The sequence below is a fragment of the Pongo abelii genome, chromosome 5, assembly GCF_028885655.2.
Source record: "Pongo abelii isolate AG06213 chromosome 5, NHGRI_mPonAbe1-v2.0_pri, whole genome shotgun sequence".
NCBI lineage: Eukaryota > Metazoa > Chordata > Mammalia > Primates > Hominidae > Pongo > Pongo abelii.
In genome coordinates this window covers 19,786,024-19,808,762 of record NC_071990.2, presented here as the reverse complement: position 1 = coordinate 19,808,762, position 22,739 = coordinate 19,786,024, and the positions used below count along the sequence as shown (strand labels likewise).

The window sequence follows — 22,739 nt, the reverse complement described above, 5'->3', positions numbered from 1 at the left end:
TAGAAGAATTTTAATGTTTGCTTCCTTTTATATGAAAAAGAAACTGAACCTTTATTCTTCACTTAAAACTATTAGACATTATGTACCCGATTTCTATTTGTGTATTTTCTTCCCTGATTTTAATATATTATTTTTATAAGGATGGTTTTCCTCCAGGTTAACATCAGAACATCAGAAAAAATAGCAGTATTCTTTTTTATTTTTATTTTTTGAGATGGAGTCTCGCTCTGTTGCCCAGGCTGGAGTGTAGTGGCACGATCTCGGCTCACTGTGACCTCCGCCTCCTGGGTTTTCAAGCGATTCTCCTGCCTCAGCCTCCTTAGTAGCTGGGATTACAGGAACATGCCACCACTCCCAGCTAATTTTTGTATTTTTAGTAGAGACGGGGTTTCACTGTGTTAGCCCAGAATGGTCTCAATCTCCTGACCTCATGATCCGCCCACCTCAGCCTCCCAAAGTGCTGGGATTACAGGCATGAGCCACCACGTCTGGCAAAATAGTAGTATTCTTAAAGAATGGAGTCTTGTGTTACTTTCTGCACTAAGAGCACAGTTTTTTCCAAATGTCAGGGGGAACTCTGTTGAACTGGATATCCCTACAAAATTTTCAATCAACTTAAGTACACAAAATATATTTTGCAGTTTTATTTATCATCAGAAGAAAAACATTCTCTTTATTACCTCTTGCGTCTTCCTTACTGGAAATAAATTTTGATTCAGTAACTATGCATTGACCACTTGTTAAAACCAGATACTGTGCACTGGCCATGGAGAATGTCAGCATGAATCAATCCCTATACCCAAGGAATTCATGAGTTCAGGTCCCCTGAGTGCTTCCAGTGTCCTGAGGGTTTTGGAGGACACATCCTCACAGGTTAGTTTGCGTTTTCCTCCTTCTCCTTCTTTTTAAATAAACTTTATTTTTTTAGAACTATTTTAGATTTACAAAGACATTGGAAAGACAGATACATTGGATATACTCCACACCCAGTTTCTCATATTATTAACATCTTACCTTAGTATGGTATATATAATTATAATTAACAAACCAATACTGATACATTATTATTAACTAAAGTCTCTACTTTATTCAGATTTCTGTAGTTTTCCCCCAATGTTCTTTTTCTTTTCCAAGATCCCATTTAGAGTACCACATTGCCTTTAGCCATCATGTCACCTTAAGATTCCTCTTGGCTGTGACAGTTTCTCAGACTCTCCTTGTGTTTGATTATTTTGATAATTTTCAGGAATTATTTATTTTTGCTTGGATAAAAAAGAACTTGATCACAGGCTGCGAATCACCTTCCATGATTATTTGTCTACATGAGGCAGAATTGCCGCTTAACTGCATAGTCCTCTGGGGAGGGCTTTGAAGAGTTTCTTCAGTATGACTCCAACAGTGGCCCTCATCGTGGCTCTTCTCCAAGCCCACTCACCTGGCACCTCCAGGCGGCTGCTATATTTTCAGATCACTTTCCTGTCTCTGAGTTGTGATGTTTGGCATCTCTAAATCTTTTCCAGTCCACCTCAGTCTCTTCAGCTTCCAAATATTTCTCTATACCAAAAGCCCTAATTGCTTCTTTTAATTAGCATTTCAGTCCACATTTTTATCAAGCAGAAATCTTGGACCTCCTTACTCACGGGCAGAGAGCTCAGTCTTCAAAAACCACAATCGTAGGCTTCAGGTCTCTTCTTCCTGGAGAGGAAGGGAGTTGTTTGCATTCCATCCCTCTTCTAGAACTCCTAACAATTCCTAATGCAGCAAAGAAAAGACAAAACAATTGAGTTGACATTTCAAAATAGATTGAATATTCATATTCTGCTAGACATAATCACAAGAGCAGAGTTAGTATTATTATTGAGGTGTGTAAAAGATGCTGGAGGAGCACAGAGGAGGGAAAACTAAATCTATTGCTCTGGAAAGAAAGAGGGGAAAGAAAAAGGGGATCAGCAAAGAGTATAAAGCTTTCTTATAGGTAATACCTGAACTGAGTCTTCAACAGTGTGTGGTGGGCAGTGCCAGCATCCCAGGTAGAAGTAACAGCCTGAGTAAAGACAGGAGGGCATGAAATAACATCATATATTTGAGAAGGTGCCAGCAACTCTGAACTAGTGCAGAGTAAAGGGACTATGAGGGAATGGCAGGAGGAGAGATTGGAAAGTTAAGCAGAAACGAATCAGACTGGGAAGTGCCTTTGATGTCACCCTAAGGTCTAAGAATGCTGTTGAATGCTGTGAAGTTAGGTCACCTTGCTGGCCGAGCAGTGGGGTTTAATATCTAGATTGGAAAGGGGTAGGATAAGAAGGTCAGAAGTTAGTGCACTCAGCAAAGAGATCTATCATCCCAGATTGGGCCATGTAAATAGACTGGTAAAAGAACATATTTAAATTTTGAGTTCAAACAAATTAAAATGTTCTGAGTTTGCTGAGTCGGTGAGTTGACTAACAATTGGCAATGCAAGATTTAAGACTAGTTTATATGAGACCTTAAAACTCTGGCTGCTTGGACCAAGATACTCTTTGGTCAAAGAGAAGTCCAGGAGGCTATTTGCCCTCTAGTGGCAACCACAAAGCATTTTCTATTTGCTAGAAACTGACTAGAATATTCAGCGCAGAAAAAATGTTCCCAGGAAGCCAGTGGCCACTATACTTCATGAAGCTGTTTTAATTAGTATCTAGACTTGAATATCTGGCTTAATACACAAGCCCAATATAAGTTAGTTAAGATAGAAAAAAATGCTGTTTAATAATAACCCATCAATCATACATACCAATCTCTCATTGGAATTACTTAACACAACTTTTCAATACCATCTTTAACAGGATATGACGGGAATGTAGCATTTTATTATAAATAACATCTCAGATTTTTAATTGTAGTGATTTATTTTAAACGTATAACATAGAAAGATATTTGGAGGATCAGAGATCAGTTTTCCTACATCTCCAAGAATCTATTTTAGGTTCTCTGATCTGTTCACTTAGATTTTACACTTGCCATCTAGAAAATTTTGGTCCCCAATTTAGCATTATAGAATTTCCATTTCACTTCTTTCATGTTATTTCTTTTTTTCCACCGAAGTGGTTTATAGCTTATTGAAGAGCCTTTGGTATCAACTTTCAATCTTTCAAATGTACAGTCTTTCGAGAAGTAATGCTTTCCCCTGCCTTTGCTAAAGGCATTTCACAGAAGCATCTCATTATTTATTTATAAGTGTAAGTCTCCAGAATAAAGTAACATTACCACTGGTCTACCATTGCCTCTATACACATGAATACATTCATAATTAATAGAATGGTCTATACTAGTGTTGCAGCTAGAACAAACCTAAGGTCGGAGCTCTGGGAGAGCAGGTCATGTCATTATTTTTGTTAAGAAATAAAGAGCGTAAGTTAAAAATTATCTGAAGGGAGATGTGCATGTAGGCTAGGGAGACAAAGACAATGGGGTATGGGAAAGAGGACTGAAAACAATTTGCGGAAAAAAATCTATAAGATTTTGAACCATGTCTTGCCAAAAAAAAAAAGTGTTTTTGTTTTCTTTCTGAGTTGTCTCTCTCGTTGGAGCAGGTTAATGATTGACCACTGCATTCTCCTTTTCTTGTGGGCTGTTAGGCCCTCAAAGAAACGGAAAGTAGTTGAGAAACAATGGGATTAAACTGCTTTAGGAAATTCTGAACGGATGAACATCAAACAGGCAGGTGAGGTTTCTCGTGGAATGCTTCTGCCCAGGTTTCCTGCTTCTGGAGGGGAAATTGATCTCATTAGAGTTCTCTTCCATACAATGGATAATGATGAGGGTGAGGAGTTATTGACATAAAAAGATGTTATTCACTCTACACAGCTAAGGGGGGGAAAGCAAGCAACAAAACATATGCATAATATAATGCCATTTCTGTAAAAAATACATAGTATATGGATATTTATTTACATATAGAAAATCAACTAGATTTGCTCTAAATGTTAAAGAGATTGTCTCAGGTTGATGGGATAGTGGGCAGTTTTAGTTCTTCCCCTGCGCCTATGTTTTTAGTGATTCATATGTGTAAAAATAATTGCTTTGGCCAGGCACGGTGGCTCACACCTGTAATCCCAGCACTGTGGGAGGCCGAAGCGGGTGGATCACAAGGTCAGGAGTTCAAGACCAGCCTGGCCAAAATGGCGAAACCCCCGTCTCTACTAAAAGTACAAAAAAATTAGCCAGGCATGGTGGCAGGTGCCTATAATCCCAGATACTTGGGGGGCTGAGGCAGAATATCACTTGAACTTGGGAGGCAGAGGTTGCAGTGAGCTGAGATCGCGCTACTGCACTCCAGCCTGGGTGATAGAGCAAGACTCCATCGCAAAAAAAAAAAAAAAAAAAAGATAATAATAATAAAAGAATTGCTTTAAAAAGTATAAAAATATTTTCTTGAAACAGAAAAAGATAGTTACATTGTAGTTAGCTAACCATTTGTAAATAGTAATTAGTCTTAAAAATTACTTAAAGTCCTACAGGAACTAGAAAAAACAAAGTGAATGCTAAGCTGATTTTAGAGTGGATAGACTTTCCTATGTGTTAAGCAAGCAAACAAAAACACATAAAAGATTAGTTTATCACATCATTTGTACAGCTTTCTAAAGGTTTTTAAGAGGAAATAATGTTTAAATAAGTATTAAAGACACATAGCAAACTCAGATAAAATATTTACAATACATAGGACCAATTAAAAATGCTTAGCACAGTGCCTGGAACAAGGCAAGGGTTTAATAAACAGATCATTATTATGATTAGTGTATTAATGTATTACAAACCAGTAATAAAAATCAAAATTCTTCAAGATTGGACAAAAGAGATGGACAAACCTCTAATCACGCAATGGCTAATAAACATGATAAAGTTCAAATTATACATTATTCATAGAAATGCATGCTAAAGTAACAGATATGCAATTCTTTACCCATGAAGTAAACAAAGATATATTTTTAAAAAGGTATTTTCTAATACCAGCAAGGTTTCAGAGAAATGCGTACTTTTATACCATGCAAGTGAGAAAATGAATCAGTACGAACTCTCTAGATGGCAATTTCTCAGTGAATATCAAAAACCTTTAAAGTATTTGTATTAGTCAACCCAGGAATTTCATGCCTAGGAATTTATCTTAAGGAAACAATCAAGAATGTTAACATACATCCTTTAAAAAACCCAATAGTTTTGCTTACAGAAATGTGTCCTACAGATAATACTTCTAGTGCACATGGACAAAATGACACAGATGTTGCACAAGGTTGTTTATGTGATTTCGTAACAAAAGATTGGAAACAACCTAAATTACCATCAGTAGCAGTAAGAGAAATACATTGTGGTACTTTGAGACAATAGAATATTATGGAAGAATAACAAAATGAAAACAGAATGTGCACATATAGCAAGATATCCTCCCGATATTTTTAAATTTTAAAAAGATACAGAACAGTTTAAAAATGGGAGAAAATGAGAATATGTTTATATCTGCTAGTATATTCAAAAAAATAACTCTCAAAGATAGGTAAGAAATTAATAGTGGCTTCTGTAAAGTGTGAGAGGGAATTAGGCAGACAGGACAAGAATGAAAGGGAAAATATTTTCTTTGGTTTTTGAACCACATACATTCATTAGTTTTCTTTTTTAAAAAGTAAATAAATGAATTTTTAAAAATACTCACAAAATGCATGTCAAGATAGCACGGGAAAGCCAAGTATCTTTTAAACGTCCAAGCTGAATAAATACAACACCCGAAATTCACTATGCTCATGTTTTCCTCTTTGAAGACAGAGAAAATGCTTTTCTTCTCTTGGCATCCTCCTATCTGAAAAAGTACCTGGCATATAGGAGGTACTCAATTAATTTTAGAGGAATAAATGAATCAATGAAGTTTTAAAAGTTAAGTTAGTCACCAAGGAAAAGACTATACACTCTTCTCACGTTCAGATTTTTTTTTTCCAGCAAGTAACGATTATTTTTTAGAGAAGACGCAAAATAGAAGTTCCAATGGTCCAAGTCGCTATTTTAAGTGCTCATTCATCAGCTCTAATTCTAAAGAGGCTGTTAAAGTAGATTATTAAAGCAAAGATAAAATCAAGTAAAATAACTGCACTGCCACACTATGGTACCATATAGGTTCATAAACCAGGTTTATCATTTCCATCCAGTCATGTGCCAAATCACTGTTCCTTCTCTTGCCAATGAGAGATATCAGGATATGTTCACAACTAAACCATGACAGTTAATGAGGGATGGAAGACATTGAGCTTAGAGAATGTGCTATAAACCATCAAAATCCACCACAAAACACACCCAGTATTAAAAATGATCTAGTGCTAGTATAATAGTTAACACTGGGGGAAATGTTCAGGGGCAGAAATGAAGCCTACAAAATGAGCTGGTGACTGTATATTAGATTAGTGATTCTCAACACTGACTGCACATTATAATCACCTAGGGAGCCTTTAAAAATACTGATTCTAGGGCTCCACTCCCAGAGATTCTGATTAAATTTCTGTGGGGTGGAGCTCAGGAATTCCTATTGAAAAAAAAATAGTAATGCTGATGTGAGGTCAGGGTTGAAAAATGCTTCATTGGACCATGGGAGGGATGGAGGGAAGTTTTTTCCTTTTCCTACATAAATGGATGATTTAATCAGCTGGTGGCAGCCATTACAATTCATGCAAACACAAAATTTTTCTGATTCACCTCTTCATCTGGTATTTCCTCATCTTCCCTAGACCAAACCTTCCCCAAAACTCCATGCTTGGACGATTATTTCCTATGGGTCTCTTCGCTTGTTTTTGTTCTTCCCTCATATTTTCACCTTGCACAACAATGAGAAGTGGTTTTTCTTATATCAAAGACTCTGTGTAAAGTATTTGTAATCTAAATTTCTCAGATTTGGCTTCCATTCTGAGCTCTGCCATTATCTAATGAGATTGTACTGCTGCTGTTTCAACTACACCAAATTAATTGGGACTCATAACCTCTAAGGTTGTCTTACCCCACCAGTAAATCTTCAATCCCATTTTTTATAGTTTCCCTAAATATTCTTAACTGAAGTCAGACAAAATCCTCTTCACCCCTCAACTTATTTTTTGCTCCTTTCCTTCCAATGCAATTGTTATTTATGCTGTTTCTTTGGCTTTTTCATTCCCTCAGCCAATCATATGCACAATCACCTGGCTCAAGTTCATCTTCTCCACAGGCTTTTAGGAACCCAGACCACTTTATATCCATTATATTCTTACTTTATGCTTTTCTTAGTACTTTGTGGTCAAGATTCTCTTTACTCAAAGTGCAGTTCAGGGTTGGCAATATCAACATCACTTGGGGGCTTGTTAAAGATGCAGAATCCCAAGCCTCTTCTGCATTTCATCCAATTGCCAGGTGACTTCATGCACATCAAGATGAACTGGCCTATACCCGTTTATTAGCACTTGCTTTGTTTTCTAGTTTCTCTTCCTTCCTTTTTTTTCTCTCTTTCTCTCTGTCTCTTCCCTCTCTCTTTTTTTTTTTGAGATGGAGTCTTGCTCTGTTGCCCAGGTGGGAGTGCAAGTGGCACCATCTCGGCTCATTGCAACCTCTGCCCCCTTCAAGTGATTCTCCTGCCTCAGCCTCCTGAGTAGCTGGGACTACAGGCGTGCACCACCACACCCAGCTAATTTTTTTTTTTTTTTTTTTTTTTAGTAGAGATGGGGTTTCACCATTGAGAGGTGACAGCGTTCTGGCAGTCCTCACAGCCCTCGCTCGCTCTCGTCGCCTCCTCTGCCTGGGCTCCCACTTTGGCGGCACTTGAGGAGCTCTTCAGCCCGCCGCTTCACTGTAGGAGCGCCTTTCTGGGCTGGACAAGGCCGGAGCCGGCTCCCTCAGCTTGCAGGGAGGTGTGGAGGGAGAGGCGCGGGCGGGAATTGGCGCTGCAGGCGGTGCTTGCGGGCCAGCGCCAGTTCCAGGTGGGCGTGCGCTTGGCAGGCCCCGCACTCCGAGCGGCCGCCTGGCCGCGCTGGCCCCGGGCAGTGAGGGGCTTAGCACCTGGGCCAGCAGCTGCTGTGCTCAATTTCTCCGCGGGCCTTAATTGCCTTCCCGAGGGGCAGGGCTCTGTACCTGCAGCCCGCCATGCCTGAGCCTCCCACCACCTCCGTGGGTTCCTGTGCGGCCTGAGCTTCCCTGACGAGTGCCGCCCTCTGCCCCACGGCGCCCAGTCCCATCCACCATCCAAGGGCTGAGGAGTGTGGGCGCAGGCAGGGGACTAGTAGGCAGCTCCACCTGCAGCCCCGGTGCGGGATCCACTGGGTGAAGCCAGCTGGGCTCTTGCGTCTGGTGGGGACTTGGAGAATCTTTATGTCTAGCTAAGGGATTGTAAATACACTAATCAGCACTCTGTATCTAGCTCAAGGTTTGTAAACACACCAATCAGCACCCTGTGTCTAGCTCAGGGTTTGTGAATGCACCAATGGACACTCTGTATCCAGCTACTCTGGTGGGGACTTGGAGAACCTTTGTGTGGGCACTCTGTACTTAGCTAATCTAGTGGGGATGTGGAGAACCTTCGTGTCTAGCTCAGGGGTTGTAAACGCACCAATCAGCACCCTGTCAAAACAGACTGCTCGGCTTGCTGTAAAATGGACCAATCAGCAGGATGTGGGTAGGGCCAGATAAGAGGATAAAAGCAGGCTGCCCCACCCACCAGTAGAGACCAGTTGGTGTTCCCTTACATACTGTGGAAGCTTTATTCTTTCGTGCTTTGCAATGTCTTGCTGCTGCTTACTCTTTGGGTCTACGCTGCCTTTGTGAGCTGTAGCACTCACTGGGAAGGTCTGCAGCTTCACTCCTGACGCCGACGAGACCACGAACCCACCGGGAGGAACGAACAACTCCAGAGGTGCTGCTTTAGAAGCTGTAACACTCACCGCGAAGGTCTGCAGCTTCACTCCTGAGCCAGCAAGACCACAAACCCACTAGAAGGAAGAAACTCTGTAACGCATCAGAACATCAGAAGGAACAAACTCCAGACACGCTGCCTTTAAGAACTATAACACTCACCGCAAGGGTGTGTGGCTTCATTCTTGAGGTCAGTGAGATCAAGAACCCACCAATTCCAGACACACGATGTTGGTCAGGCTGGTCTCGAACTCCCTACCTTGGCCCCACAGAGTGCTGGGATTCAGGTGTGAGCCGCCAGGCCCTTAACTTTTATTCCAAAAAAATTTCAGTTAAAACTTCCGATACATACTATTCATAGAGCAGGGACCCTGAAGTGTTTGTTAAATGAATGTCACATATGTCACATACTATGATAGGAATAAAGTCAACCGTTTGAAAGGTTGATAAATACAATGATAGGCTGCTAGAACTTCATGGGTCTTAAGAGAATATCTCACCATATCATTTCACCAGATCTCATCTTCCAGATGAAAAAAGGGCAGCACAGACTTCAACAGGAAGGGCTGATTTAACGACATCTACTATAATGTGAGTCTGGGCCACACTCTGGTTTTCCAGTTTCAGTAGTGATGCATCACTACTCTTGAAAAACCACCAAAAACCAACAAGCAAGCACCCCAAAAGATGTTCAGGAATTCGGAAGTATTCTTTTTATTCCAGCCTTTACTTAAACATTTGCTCTTGCATTGTGGATTACCCATCAACAATGTCCAGTCCTTACCAGTAATCCGGGAGCGCGTCAAATGCTGGAGATACTGAAATGACCTTAACCCAGTACTTGGCCACCTACAGGACACTGTAATGGAGAGCAAAGCAGGACAGAGGAAAAGCAAAACACAAAAACGCCAAAAAATTGGAAAATCTTTGGAGCCATTTGCCTTCTAGAACCTTAAAGGCACCGTATAGTCCTGCACTATAGAATATTGGAAGAGCAGTCGGCTGTAAGTCTGAATTAGTTCCTTACACTTTTCTTCCCAGTTCAATTTCGGGAACTTCCGAGCCCTGGTCCTTTCATTGTTTGTGATACCCAACACCCAGCACAATGCCGCGGAGCGCACAGTAAGGTGGCAGTGAATTCATCAATACTTTCAAAGTCTATTTTCCCTACAAGGACAAGTTTTATTGTATGTTTCCTTTTAAATAAGTGCCACAGTCGCAATAAGTGAAAACAAATCCTCTCTGACACCACCCCAGCGGGCACCCCCCAGCTCCTGGACCTCCCTGCAGGGCGCCCGCCCGTGGGGGTAACCGGCGGAAAACTAGGAACGCGGGCACAGCCGAAGACTGGGCGCGGGGGGCACCGGAATGGCCGAGCCTGGGACGCTGAGACCTCCGGCCGCCGCGGGACGACCGGGCGGGCGGAGGCGTCTCCCGCCCTCCCGGGCCGCGCGGCTCCTGGCGCATTCCTGTACCCTCCTCCCGCGCGCCGCGCTGCCTCCCCCGGACAGCTGATTCATTGGCTCGGCCGCCCAGACTGCCTGGCGCCGGCTGCGTGACGTCACCCATTCACGGAGCCCAGCTCCCCCCTCCGCTGGCGCCTGCCGGGCGGTCGCCCTGACAACGCAGACGCCAGCCCGCACAATGACTTCCAGCTGGAGCAGCCCAGGCAGCCTGCGCGCTCACTCGCTTGCTTGCGCTGGGCTTCAGAGCGCTGGGGTGAGTTTCTTTCTCTCTCTCTCGTTTTTTTTTTTTTCCAGGCTCCCGCGGGTTCCCCCTCTCAGGGAATCCACTCGCTCTAGTTTTCTAAGGCTCTGGTCCCAGTCCCTTCTGAAGCGCGCTTGCAGGCTGTCTTCCTCAGTCGCCCTCTCCCTGGGCAGCATCCCATGCTAGGCTCGGCAGACATTCTGGCGGTTGGGTTCGGCCCTTGCAGCGCTAACACCTGCAGAGTCGAGGCTCCTGCCAAAAGGCATAAAGCAAAGGAGGAAAAAATTCATTGTCATAATAGCGAAAATGATAAACCTCAGCTGTTTAAAAGAAGAATGTCTGAGTAGCTGTTGATTACCTCCCATAATCACAAAACAACTTTTTTTTAAAAAAGAATTTGCACTCTTCGTCTGTTAAAACGCGGTCATTCTTTTGCTTTCAAATCGAACTTTACGACAGTTAGCAACTTCAAGAACGCTTCCAAATGGATAAATCTTTCCAGAACGTAAAACAAATCTGGGAAGTTGTAGCAGTGTAAATTAGGATAGAGAGTGTGTGAGGGTCGTATTTGGAGGGAGAGACACAGAGGAGATTGGTGGTCTTGGGGCAAGGCAAATAGCTCATTCGCACCCGCTCGCCTCCAGTTTCCACCCCAGACCTTTAAATCTTTGAAGGTGGAGGAAAGGGAGACATAGCTGTTGATTAGAGTTGGGTGGGAGGTAATTCTTATTCTAAATTTTCACTTTATTTTTTGGTGCCAGATTTCTTGCTTCAAAACAGCTGCATTTTTGGAAGAAAGTCCACAACTGACAACTAAGTAAAACCCTCCTGGTGGATAGCATAAATCTGCTTTGTTGAAGCTGCTCATTTGTCTGATCTATGAGTCTAGAAGATGCAAACTCCCTTCTCAGCTTATGCAAAAATACTTCCAGTAAAAACAAGCCCTTTGGCCCCTTTCTTCTGTCAGTCCAGATTTCAGCATGTTCTTCGCTTTGTTATTCATAATTTTATGTATTTGGACCCATCCTCAAACAGACTTTAAACCCTTTAAAGGCAAGGAGGGACTCTTTCCTAAACCTTTAATCCCCTGGCCCAGCTGAGTAGATGCACAGTGTCTTATGATGATGGTGATACAGAATGATTAATAACCACACAAGGCATTCGGTTGGTCAAGTCACTGTTTATTGGCTCAAAATAATCCTTGGCTTCTATATGTCTACAACTCACTTCCTAAACAGTTAAATCCAGAGTCTAATAGATAATAGTTCGTGATCATTAATATAAATAACTAATATATTAGAATGTAGTCAAAATAGGAATACTTGCTTTTCACATATTTCCCAAGGGTCGCTGCTGGTGGTAGTCAACACAATAAAATAAAAATGTGAACTCATTTTGTTATTCATCTAAATTGAGAAACTCGGTGAAACATTGATTTTCTAAAATTGCTGCATATTTAAATGTGATTGTAATTGCTCTTCAGCATTTTAAAATTATAACATCGATACCAAATGCTTAAGAATCTAAAGAATAGTCTATTGGGGCTGGCCTTTTTTGTGTAAAATGGTCTGTATCATAATGGATGACTGATTATCCCATCCACATTATCTGGATTCACTTAATACTAGGTTTTAACATTAGGAGAATAAAACTCTCAAGAAACCTAACATAGATTTGTATATTTAGTTTTCTCCTTCCTTATCATCTTCCACCAGACTTACAGGTGTTCCACCTGCTTGTAGTTTCGGTAATAATACCAGCTGCCTGTGGTTCCTAACTCTAGCTACACTTTAAAATTACCTCGTGCGTTTAAAAAAAAATGCAGTTGGCTAGGTTTGCGTTTAAAAAAAAATGCAGTTGGCTAGGTTCCTCCCCTAGATATTTTAATTTACAAGGTTTGGGATGTGGCCTGGGCACCGATTTTTTTAACTTTTTATTTGAATATAGACTTACAGGAAGTTGCAAAGATAGTACAGAGAGGTCTCATAGAGCCTCCACTTTGCCTCCACTATTGGTTACATTCCGCATAGGTAGAGCACAATAATAAAGCCAGGACATTGACACTGAGATAAAATGTGCCTGTGATTCTGTTACTTTATCCCTGAAGACTCTTGTAATCATTATCACAACCAAAATCAATACCACAAACTATTTCAACACCACAAAGATCTCTCTCATACAGTCCCTTTATGGTCGTCCCTTTCTTTCCCCCACACCATCCCTAACCCTTGGCAACCATTAGTCTGTTCTCTATTTCTATAATTTTGTCGTTTGGGGAATGTTTTATAAATTGGTCCTTACAGCTTGTGACCTTCTAAGATTAGCTCCCCCTTCCACCCAACTCAGCAGAATGCCCTTGAGATTTATCCAAGTTATTGCAGGTATTTCTAGTTTGTTCCTTTCTGTTACTGAGTTCTACACTATGTGTGTAACACAGTTTGTTTAATCATTCAGCATTCACCTATCATGTGACATTTTGGTTCCTTCTGGTTTTTTTTTGGGGGGGGGGAGGCTATTACAAATAAAACTGCTTTGAAAAATTGCTTGCAGGTTTTTCCGTGGACCTAAATTTTGATTTCTCTGGGATAAATGTCCAGGAGTGTGATTGCTGGGTCATATGGTAAGTATGTGTTTAATTTTTAAAGAAACTGCTGAACTATTTTCCAGAATGTGGTACTATTTTACATTCCCAGCAGCCATATATGAGAGATCCAGTTTTTCCACATCCTTGCCAGCATTTTGTATTGTCACTATTTTTTTACTTTTACTGTTCTGATTAGGTGTGCAGTGGTACCTCACTCTGGTCTTAATTTGCATTTTCCTAATGACTAGTGATGTTGACCATTTTCTCCTGTCTTTATTTGCCATACACATATCCTCTTCAGTGAAATCCCTCTTCGTGTCATTTTCTTATTTTCTTATTTGTTTTGTTACTGTTGAGTTTTGAAGGTTCTTTAAATTATAGACATGAGTCCTTTATCAGTTACATCAGCAGTCCTCAACCTTTTTGGCATCAGGGACAAGTTTCGTGGAAGACAGTTTTTTCCACGGAAGTGGGGGTGGTGGGGGAAATGGTTTCCAAATGGAACTGTTCCACTTAAGATCATCAGACATTAGTTAGATTCTCATAAGGAGCATGCAAACTAGATCCCTCGCATTCGCAGTTCACAGTAGGGTTCATGCTCCTGTGAGAATCTGATGCCCTGGCTGATCTGACAGGAGACAGAGCTCAGGTGGTGATGCTGGCTCAGGAGCTGCTTACCTCCTGCTGTGCTGCCAGCTTCCTAACAGGCCATTTACCTGTACCAGTCTGAGGCCCAGGGCTTGGGGACCCCTGAGAGATGTGGTTTGCAAATAGTTTGTCCCAGTATTTTGCTTATCTTTTCATCTTCTTGAAAGGATCTTTTGGGCCGGGTCCGGTGGCTCACGCCTGTAATCCCAGCACTTGGGAGACTGAGGCGGGTGGATCACCTGAGTCGGGAGTTCGAGACCAGCCTGACCAGCATGGAGAAACTCCGTCTCTACTAAAAATACAAAAATTAGCCGGGCCTGATGGCGCATGCCTGTAATCCCAGCTACTCGGGAGGCTGAGGCAGGAGAGTTGCTTGAATCTGGGAGGCGGAGGTTGCAGTGAGCCAAGGTCGCGCCGTTGCACTCCAGCCCGGGCAACAAGAGCAAAACTCCATCTCAAAACAAAACAAAACAAAACAAAAAAAAGGATCTTTTGGAGAGAAAAAGTTTTTAATTTTAATAAAAATCCAATTTTTTAATTATTTCTTTTTTTAACTTTAGGGGTACGTGTGCTAGTTTGTTATATAAGAAATTGTGCATCATGGGGAGTTGGCATATAGATTATTTCATCACCAGGTAATAAGCACAGTACCTGATAGGTGATTTTTTCAATCCACCCCCTCCTCCCACTCTCCATACTCAAGTAGGACCCAGTGTATAAAAGTACAGTTGATTTTTGTATGTTGATCTTTCTGTGACTTTGCTGAACTTACTTATTGGCTCTAGGAGTTTTGTTGTTTTGGGGTTTTTTGTTTGTTTTTGAAGGTTTCTTGGATTTTTTTTTTTTTTTTTTTTACAACGTTAGGGAAACCTGTTATCTGCAAATAGCAACAGTTTTAGTTCTTCCTTGCATTTCCTTTTCTTGCCTTATTGTGCTGGCTGGCTAGAACTTCCAATATTGTGTTGTGGTGAGGTGGGACATCCTTGTTTTGTTCCTGAGCTTAGGGAGAAAGCATTCAGTCTTTTTTTTTTTTTTGAGACCAAGTCTTTCTCTCTCACCCAAGCTGGAATGCAGTGGTGTGATCTCAGCTCACTGGAACCTCCGTCTCCCGGGTTCAAGTGATTCTTCCACCTCAGCCTCCCGAGTACCTGAACTACAGGTGTGTGCCACCACGCCCAGCTAATTTTTGTATTGTTAGTAGAGATGGGGTTTCACCATGTTGGCCAGGGTGGTCTGGAACTCCTGACCTCAGGTGATCTGCCCATCTCGGCCTCCCAAAGTGCTGGGATTACAACCACCATGCCAGGCCAGCATTCAGTCTTTCATTATTAAGTATAATATTAGTTGTAGGGTTTTTTTTTTTCTTCAAGTTTTTAAAAAGTCAGTTTGAGGAAGTTCCCTGCATTCCCAGTTTTCTGAGAATTTGTATCATGAATGGATGTTGAATTTTTTTAAGTACTTTTTCTGCATCAACTGATGAATCATATGATTTTTTTCCCTTTAGCTTGTTAATATGGTAGATTATTAATATATTGGTTGATTTTTGAATGGTAAATCAGTCTTTCATCCCTAGGATGCTAGCTCATGGTGTATAATTCTGTTGAATAGTGCCGAAAGCCATTTGCTAATATTTTGTTGATTTTTGCACTTATATTAATGAAGGATATCAGTCTGTAGTTTCTGTCTCTGTGTCTGTTTATCTCTCTCTGTCTCTGTCTCTCTCATGCAATCTTTGGTTGGTTTGGATAGCAGGATAATGTTGGCTTCCTAAAATAAATTGGGAAGTGTTCCTGCCTCTTCTATTTTTGGGGAAAGTATATGTATAATTGGTGTTAATTCTTTAAACATTTGTTAGAATAGTGTGGTAAAACAATCTGACGGGCCCTGGAGTTTTCTTTTTCTGTAATTTAAAAATTATGAATTCAGTTTCCTCAATAAAGTGCTATTTAAATGATCTATTTCATATTGTGTGAGTTGGGATAATGTGTGATTTTTGAGGAATGGGGTCATTTTATCTATTTATTGTCTAATTTTGTCTAATTTATTTATGTGGTATTTACTCATCCCTTTGGTATCTGCAGGATCTGTAGTAATATCCCCTCTTTCTTTCCTAATATTAATTTGTGTTTTTTCTCCTTTCCTAATATTAATTTGTGTTTTTTCTCCTTTTTAATTTGTCAGTCTTGATTGAGATTTGTGCATTTTATTGATTTTTTTCAAACAACCATCTTTTACTGATTTTGTTTTTCTGTTTCCAATTTCACGGATTTCTGCTCTTTATTATTCCCTCTCTCTGCTTTCTTTGGGTTTATTTTTGTCTTCCTTTTCTATGCTCTTGAGGTATAATCCTAGATTTTAATCTGAGACTTTTTCTGCCTTTTTTTTTTTTTTTTTTTTTTTTGAGACAGAGTCTTGCTCTGTCGCCCAGGCTGCTAACTGCAAGCTCCGCCTCCTGGGTTCACGCCATTCTCCTGCCTCAGCCTCCTGAGTAGCTGGGACATCAGGCACCCGCCACCGCGCCCGGCTAACTTTTTGTGTTTTTAGTAGAGACAGGGTTTCACTGTGGTCTCGATCTCCTGACCTCGTGATCCGCCCGCCTTGGCCTCCCAAAGTGCTGGGATTACAGGCTCGAGCCACCGCGCCCGGCCCTTTCTGCCTTTTAATGTAAGCTTTTAGTGCTATAAATTTCCCTCTTAGCACTGTTTTTGCAGCATCCACACATTTTGATATGTTGTGTTTTTATTTTCATTCAGTTCAGTGTATGTTTTGATTTCCACTTCGACTCCCTCTTTGAGTTATGGATTATTTTATAGGTAATTTAGTTTCCAAGTGTTGGATTATTTTCCTGTTACCTTTCTGTTACTGATTTCTACTTTAATTTCATTATGGTCAGAGGATACACTCCGTATGATTTAATTCTTTTAAATTTCATGAGTTTGTGTTATGGATATGATCTATCTTGGTGTATGCTCTGTGATTGCTTAAAGAGAATGTTGCTAGTGTTGGGCGGGGTGCTCTGGAAGTGTCAGTTAGCTTCTGTTGCTTGACGGTGTTATTGGGTTCTCTTATATCTTTGGTGATTTTTCTATCCAATTGTTTTATCAGTTGTTGAGAGAGGAGTGTTGAAGTCCCCAACTATAATTGTGGATATATCTAATTCTCCTTTCAGTTCTATCAGTTTTTGCTTCACATATTTTATAAGTCTGTTATTTGGTGCATTCTCACTTAGAATTGCTGATACAGTTCACTTAGAATTGCTTATGTAATTCTTTTTGGTGAATTACGTTTCTCTCTGTCTCTTGTCCTTTGCTCTGAAGTCTACTTTCTTTTAATATAGCCATCCCTGCTTCCTTTAAATACTTTCATGACTTTTTTTATCCTTTTATTTTCAACCTACCTATTTCATTATATGTGAAGTGAGCTTCTTGTAGATAGCATATAGTTGGGTCATCTCTTTTTTTAAAATTCATTCTGTAATCTCATTTTCTTAATAGTTATATTTAGACCATTTAAATTAAATGTAATTATTGATATACATTTATGCTTTTGTTTCCTACTTTATTTAATATTTGCTCTGTCTTCCTTTTTTAACTCTTTTTCTTGCTTTGGGCTACTTGAACATTTTATAAAAATCCGTTTTGATTTATTTATAGTGTTTTTGAGTGCAACTCTATAGCATTTTTAATGGTTGCTGTAGCTACTGTATTATACTTACATAGCTTACTAACTCTATTGGTGTTAATGGAGTACCAGTTCAAGTGAAGTGTTAAAGTCTTCCCTCCCTTCATATCCCTTCACTTTATAATATAAATATGCAATATAATTGTCTTAAGTATTTCCTGTACATACATTTAGAACCCTACCAGATAGTGTTATAATCTTTGTCTCAATAGTCAAATACTTAGAAAGCTCAAGAGGAGAAAGAAAACCTATTATATTTTCCCATGTTTTTTATGATTTCTGTCTTCTTTCTTTCTTCTTGATGTTCCAAGTTTCCTGTTTTTAATTATCATTTTCTTTCTGTTTAGAGAACTCTTTAGCTTTTTTTTTTTTTTGACACAATCTTTCTCTCTCAGCCAGGCTGGAGTTCAGTCCTGCAATCATAGCTCACTACACCTTCAAACTCTTGCACTCAAGCAATCCTCTTTCTTCACCCTCCAATGTAGCACCACCACCCTAGCCAGCTTTTTAAATTTTTGTACAGATGGGGTCTTGCTTTGTTGCCCAGGCTGGTCTTGAACTTCTGACTTTAAGCGATCTTTCTAGCTCAGCCTCCAAAAGCACTGGGATTACAGGTGTGTTCCACCGTGCCCAGTCCTCTTTAGTCATTCTTTTAGATAGGTCTGTTGGTGACAAACTATCTTAGTTGTCCTTCATCTGAAAATGTCTTGATTTTTCCTTCATTACTGAAGGATATTTTTGCTGGATATAGAATTTTGAGATGACAATTCTTTTCTTTGAGTACTTGAAAAATGTTGTGCCACTTCCTTATGGCCCCCATGTTTCTTGTTGAGAAATCTGTCATTTAAATTTTTTCCCCTATAAATAAGGTATTGCTTGTTGTTGCCACTTTCAAGACTTTTTCCGTCTTTATTTTCAGAAGTTTGAGTATAATGTGCTTCAGTAGTGATTTCTTTGGGTTTATTCTTCTTGGCATTCATTGATAGTTTTATGAATCTGTTGGTTTATGCTTTGGCTAAATTTGGGGAGTTTTCAGTTGTTATTTTTTCAAATACTTTCCAGCCACACCCTTTTTCTTCTCTCCTTTCTAGTCTCTAAAGATATATTAAATGTTTTGTTATAATCCTACTGGTCCCAAAGGCCCTGCACATTTTTTAAAATATCAGTTTTCTCTCTGTCTTTCAGATTGGGTTATTTTTATTGTTATCATCAAGTTTACTGATTCCTTTTTTTGTTGCCTTCATTCTGCTGTTTAGGTTATCCATTGAGTTTTTAATTCTGCTCTCTTTCCACTAACACAATTTCCTTTTGGTTCTTATTTATATCTTTGTTTTCCTTGCTGAGACTTTTAATTTTTTTTTCATTGTTTTGGGCATGTTCATAATTACTCATTAAAACATTTTTATGGTGGCGCTGCTTTATTGTTGCCAAGCGGAAGTAGAAATCCATGCCAATGTTAATAACTGGAGGTGAGGGAGTCCTCATAACTCCTGGGCAAGGGTAGAAGTTCTAGTTCTCCATTAAACCTCTGTTGATACCATCCTGGCTGGGAGGGACATGAAGACTCATTACTGCTTGGCCTCTACTGACATTGTTGAGTTGAGTTGGGGTGGCCTGGTTTTTGCTGGGCAGTAGTGAAAGTTCTGCCTCTCCACTAACTTTTTCTGATGCCACTCCAGTGAGGGTGGAGGAGCATTTTATTACTGCAGGGTAGGATGGAAGTCCATACTCTCCATGTGGTCTTCTTGAGCACCATCAGTGTGGCAGTGGTGAGGAGTCGTTATTGCCTGGTGGAGATGAAGTTCCCAGCTCTCTACTTCTCCTCTGTGACACCACTTGGATAGGTGTGTTGGGGTATCTGGCAATGGTGGAAATGGAGCCTCCCACTCAGTTTTTGCTGGTGGGGGTGGAGGTGAGGCCACAGTTTTCTCTGTGGTGTTTGGCTGTTAATGTCCAAGCATCTTCTATCTGGCTAGGTAGCCATTTTGCTTATCCTTTTTCTAGAGAGGGCAGGTTTCTGTTGAGGCTTTTTGGGTTGGTACTCGTTGGTATTTCTGGGTTTCTGTCTTCTCCAGCACCCAATCTGGGATATTTGAGGCAAAAAATTAACCCAGGGCACTCACCACCTGTTTGTTCATCGGGTCCCAAGTTCCCTAGCTGATTTGCCACCTTCTGTTCACCTTGTCTTCAGCCTTCTTAGGTCTGAAATAGAAGGAACACTACTCCATCTTTCTGAAAATTGAAGACCCGTTGCTTTTAAAGGTAGGTGATTCTAAAAAGTACAACCTGGGTTAAAAACAACCTAGCTATGCCTGTTTAACACAAAGATTATAGTCTCTCCCCTTCATTGTGAAAGGGTATCAGTTTCTACCTCTGTTGGATTTGAAACAGTTTTAAAATAATTTTAGCATATGTGGACTTCCTCTTGCCCAAACAGTGAAAATATGTTGAAGAAAGGAACAATGCCTTATTATTTGGAAGGCAGCCGAGCCTGGTGGTGTGGACAAGGCTTTTAGAGGCAGAATATCTGTATTGCAATGAGATCTTGGTCAAAATTCTTAACTTTCTTAAGGTGAATAAAAATTCATGATATTGTTAAGAGTAAATATGTTATATATAGAAGACCCACCACAGTGCATGACTAATACATAATATATGTTCAAATATTAGTTCTTTCTTCCTGTGGTCATGCTCTATATATTACCTGAATAGTGATTAAGGAAGCCAAACAGTTGGGCTGAGTATTTGAGTCAGAGGACTTACTCTGGAAGCCTCTTAACTCTTAGGCTCAGGAATAGCTAGAAAAATAGTTCTAAGGAAGATATCCTTGTAAGAACAGAAATGTGAATTTTTAAAAATGATCCAGGTATGATAGGGTAGTGGTGTAAGTCAAGAGGAAAGACTATTGAGAATACAAAATGATAGGTAAAAGTGATTGGTTATGGTAATAGAATAGACATGGAAGTAAAACCATGAGCAGGAAGTGAAAGACTGGGAGAAAAGGTTCAGGTTAAGGTTAGGGCCTGGAAATTTTAGTAGGTAAAGTTCTTCCTGTTTCTCTGACTGTACTTTCTCATTTTCTTTTGAGGGTTTTTTTTCTTACCTGTTCCTTAAATGTTGATATAATTTGAGGTTCTGCCCTCTTTTTCTCATATATACTGACCTTAGATAATCTTATCCAATTCCATAATTCTGGTCTTATGAAAAAGCTAACGGACTCAAACTCATTTATTGAATGTGCAGTTATCACTGGATGTCTCCATTTGGATGTCACACAGGCTTTTCAATCTCAGCCTATCCTAATTCATCTCCCTTCTGTGTTCTCCATCTCATTCAACAGTACCACCATTGATTCAGATCCTAAAGTGAGAAACTCAACCATCTTCCTCTCTTTCATACAACACACTCAAGCGACAACCAACTTATGCTCATTTTTCCTTCAGGAATTTCTGAAAAATTATATTGAGCGTTAAGGGAAGTCATCTTGGAAGAATGCTAAAATAGGTCAAAGGAGACATAAAATATCCTCCTCAGTCTCAAAACTAATATTACCTAGGACTGATTTACTCTGTGCTTTATGGGGTACCTGACAGAATTCTGTTAGCATTGTTCTTTGTTTCTTGACCAGTTATTGCCAGTATTTGAATTTGCAGTTTCATATTCATTCTAGAACTTCATATCCTCTTAGGCCATCTTTTTCTTTTCACCTTGTTTTCTCTTTTCAATTTTATGACAATTGCTGCTACAAGTTGAATTCATCATTCTAGAACTTCATATCGTCTTAGGCCATCTTTTTCTTTTCACCTTGTTTTCTCTTTTCAATTTTATGACAATTGCTGCTACAAGTTGAATTCTTATTTCTCTCCTGTTACCCGCTATATTAATTAGGGTTAGGTTATGTTACGGTGAAATCTTAGTTGCTCATAGAAACAAAGATCTATGTCTTGCTCCTGCTACATGTCCATGATGGGTTGGCTAAATGTTTTCTCCTTCCAGGTTTGAGTGAGGTCGATGGACCTCCACTGTCTAGAGAGTTGGTGGCTGTGGCACAAGAAAGGGGGGAAGCAAGATACATCTTGTGTTGGCTCTGAAAGGCTTCTGCCTGGCAGAATTGATAAACGTCAATTGAGATTGTCCAAGGACCAAAACACATGCATTACCATGCCCAACTTGAAGTAGGTAGGGAAATGAAGTCTGCCATGAGGGTGGAACACTGAAATTGCTGGTGAACATTTATTTCCAGCATGACTACAAGACTCACTCATGGCTCCTCTGCTGGAAGCCCTGCCTTCTTCTGCCCTCCCTCCTTTCCCCTTCCCTTCCTTTCTTCTTTCTTTCCTTTGATATTTTAAAAATGACTGTTAAAAATATTCTTGGGAATGCCACAAAAATGGGAAAACAAGCGTTTAGTACTACAGGGTGGTTCCAAGTATTGAAAAATAAAAATGGATTTGTTAATACATTGCACTGTAACTGCATAGCTAGTGGTTCCAAGTGCAGCCTGGTTGACAGCAGTGATCCAAAGTAGCAGCGACAAAAAAAAAAAAAAAAAAACAAAAAACTGCAGGCAAGTTAGAATTTCATTAAATACCAAAAGCGCATCTCTTAGCACTTACTCCATAGCTCTAGGGTGCTGATGCTCACTGTTATCAGTTGCATGAATCACCATGGCAATTGATGAATGTAAAAATTCAGTATATACTTTTTTCTTGCAGTGTTTAAAAATTTTTGGTTCTGAAGAATATCTTTTCATTTGTCTGTCTCTCTTATTCTGTTCAATCTATGCAACAAGAAAACATTCTCTTTTTTTTTGTGACTTAAAAGCTTTTTCTAATTTATTTGAAAAACTCTGAGGCCGAATGCCGTGGGTCACACCTGTAATCCCAGCACTTTGGGAGGCCGAGGTGGGTGGACCACCTGAGGTCAGGAGTTTGAGACCAGCCAACATGATGAAACCCTGTCTCTACTAAAAATACAAAAAATTAGCCAGGCGTGATGGCGGGTACCTGTAATCCCAGCTACTTGGGAGCTGAGGCAGGAGAATCATTTGAACCCGGGAGGTGGAGGTTGCAGTGAGCTGAGGTCACACCATTGCACTCCAGCCTTGGCAACAAGAGCGAAACTCTGTTTCAAAAACAAAACAAAAACATAAAACTCTGAATACTGACTCTTGACAAAACAGAATTCCATTGTCCCCCCAATATATAGGCATTTATGTTAACCGAATTCCTTT

The 22,739-nt window shown here is 40.2% G+C and overlaps 2 long non-coding RNA genes across 7 annotated transcripts in view; one reads left to right on the top strand and one right to left on the bottom strand.

Moving 5' to 3' along the window:
- Nucleotides 1–1,026: 1,026 nt before the first annotated feature.
- LOC129059891 (uncharacterized) lies at nucleotides 1,027–22,626 on the bottom strand. Of its 2 annotated transcripts, XR_008526055.2 has the most exons (4): nucleotides 22,513–22,626; nucleotides 8,585–10,845; nucleotides 5,684–5,839; nucleotides 1,027–1,752 (listed from the first exon to the last, which is right to left on the bottom strand). It is a non-coding gene; the product is annotated as an uncharacterized LOC129059891 (long non-coding RNA). The 2 variants fall into 2 exon arrangements; XR_008526056.2 differs by lacking the exons at nucleotides 8,585–10,845; nucleotides 22,513–22,626 and adding an exon at nucleotides 1,983–2,044.
- The window catches only part of LOC112133851 (uncharacterized), a 69,847-nt gene continuing 57,497 nt past the window's right edge, over nucleotides 10,390–22,739 (top strand). For 4 of the 5 annotated variants that reach the window (XR_008526050.2, XR_008526052.2, XR_008526051.2 and 1 more), the window contains exons 1-3: nucleotides 10,390–10,605; nucleotides 13,144–13,213; nucleotides 19,698–19,768. This is a non-coding gene — a long non-coding RNA (uncharacterized LOC112133851). Of the gene's footprint in view, nucleotides 10,606–11,354; nucleotides 11,457–13,143; nucleotides 13,214–19,697; nucleotides 19,769–22,739 lie in introns of those variants that run through there. The other variant, XR_010140584.1, reaches the window with a different exon arrangement.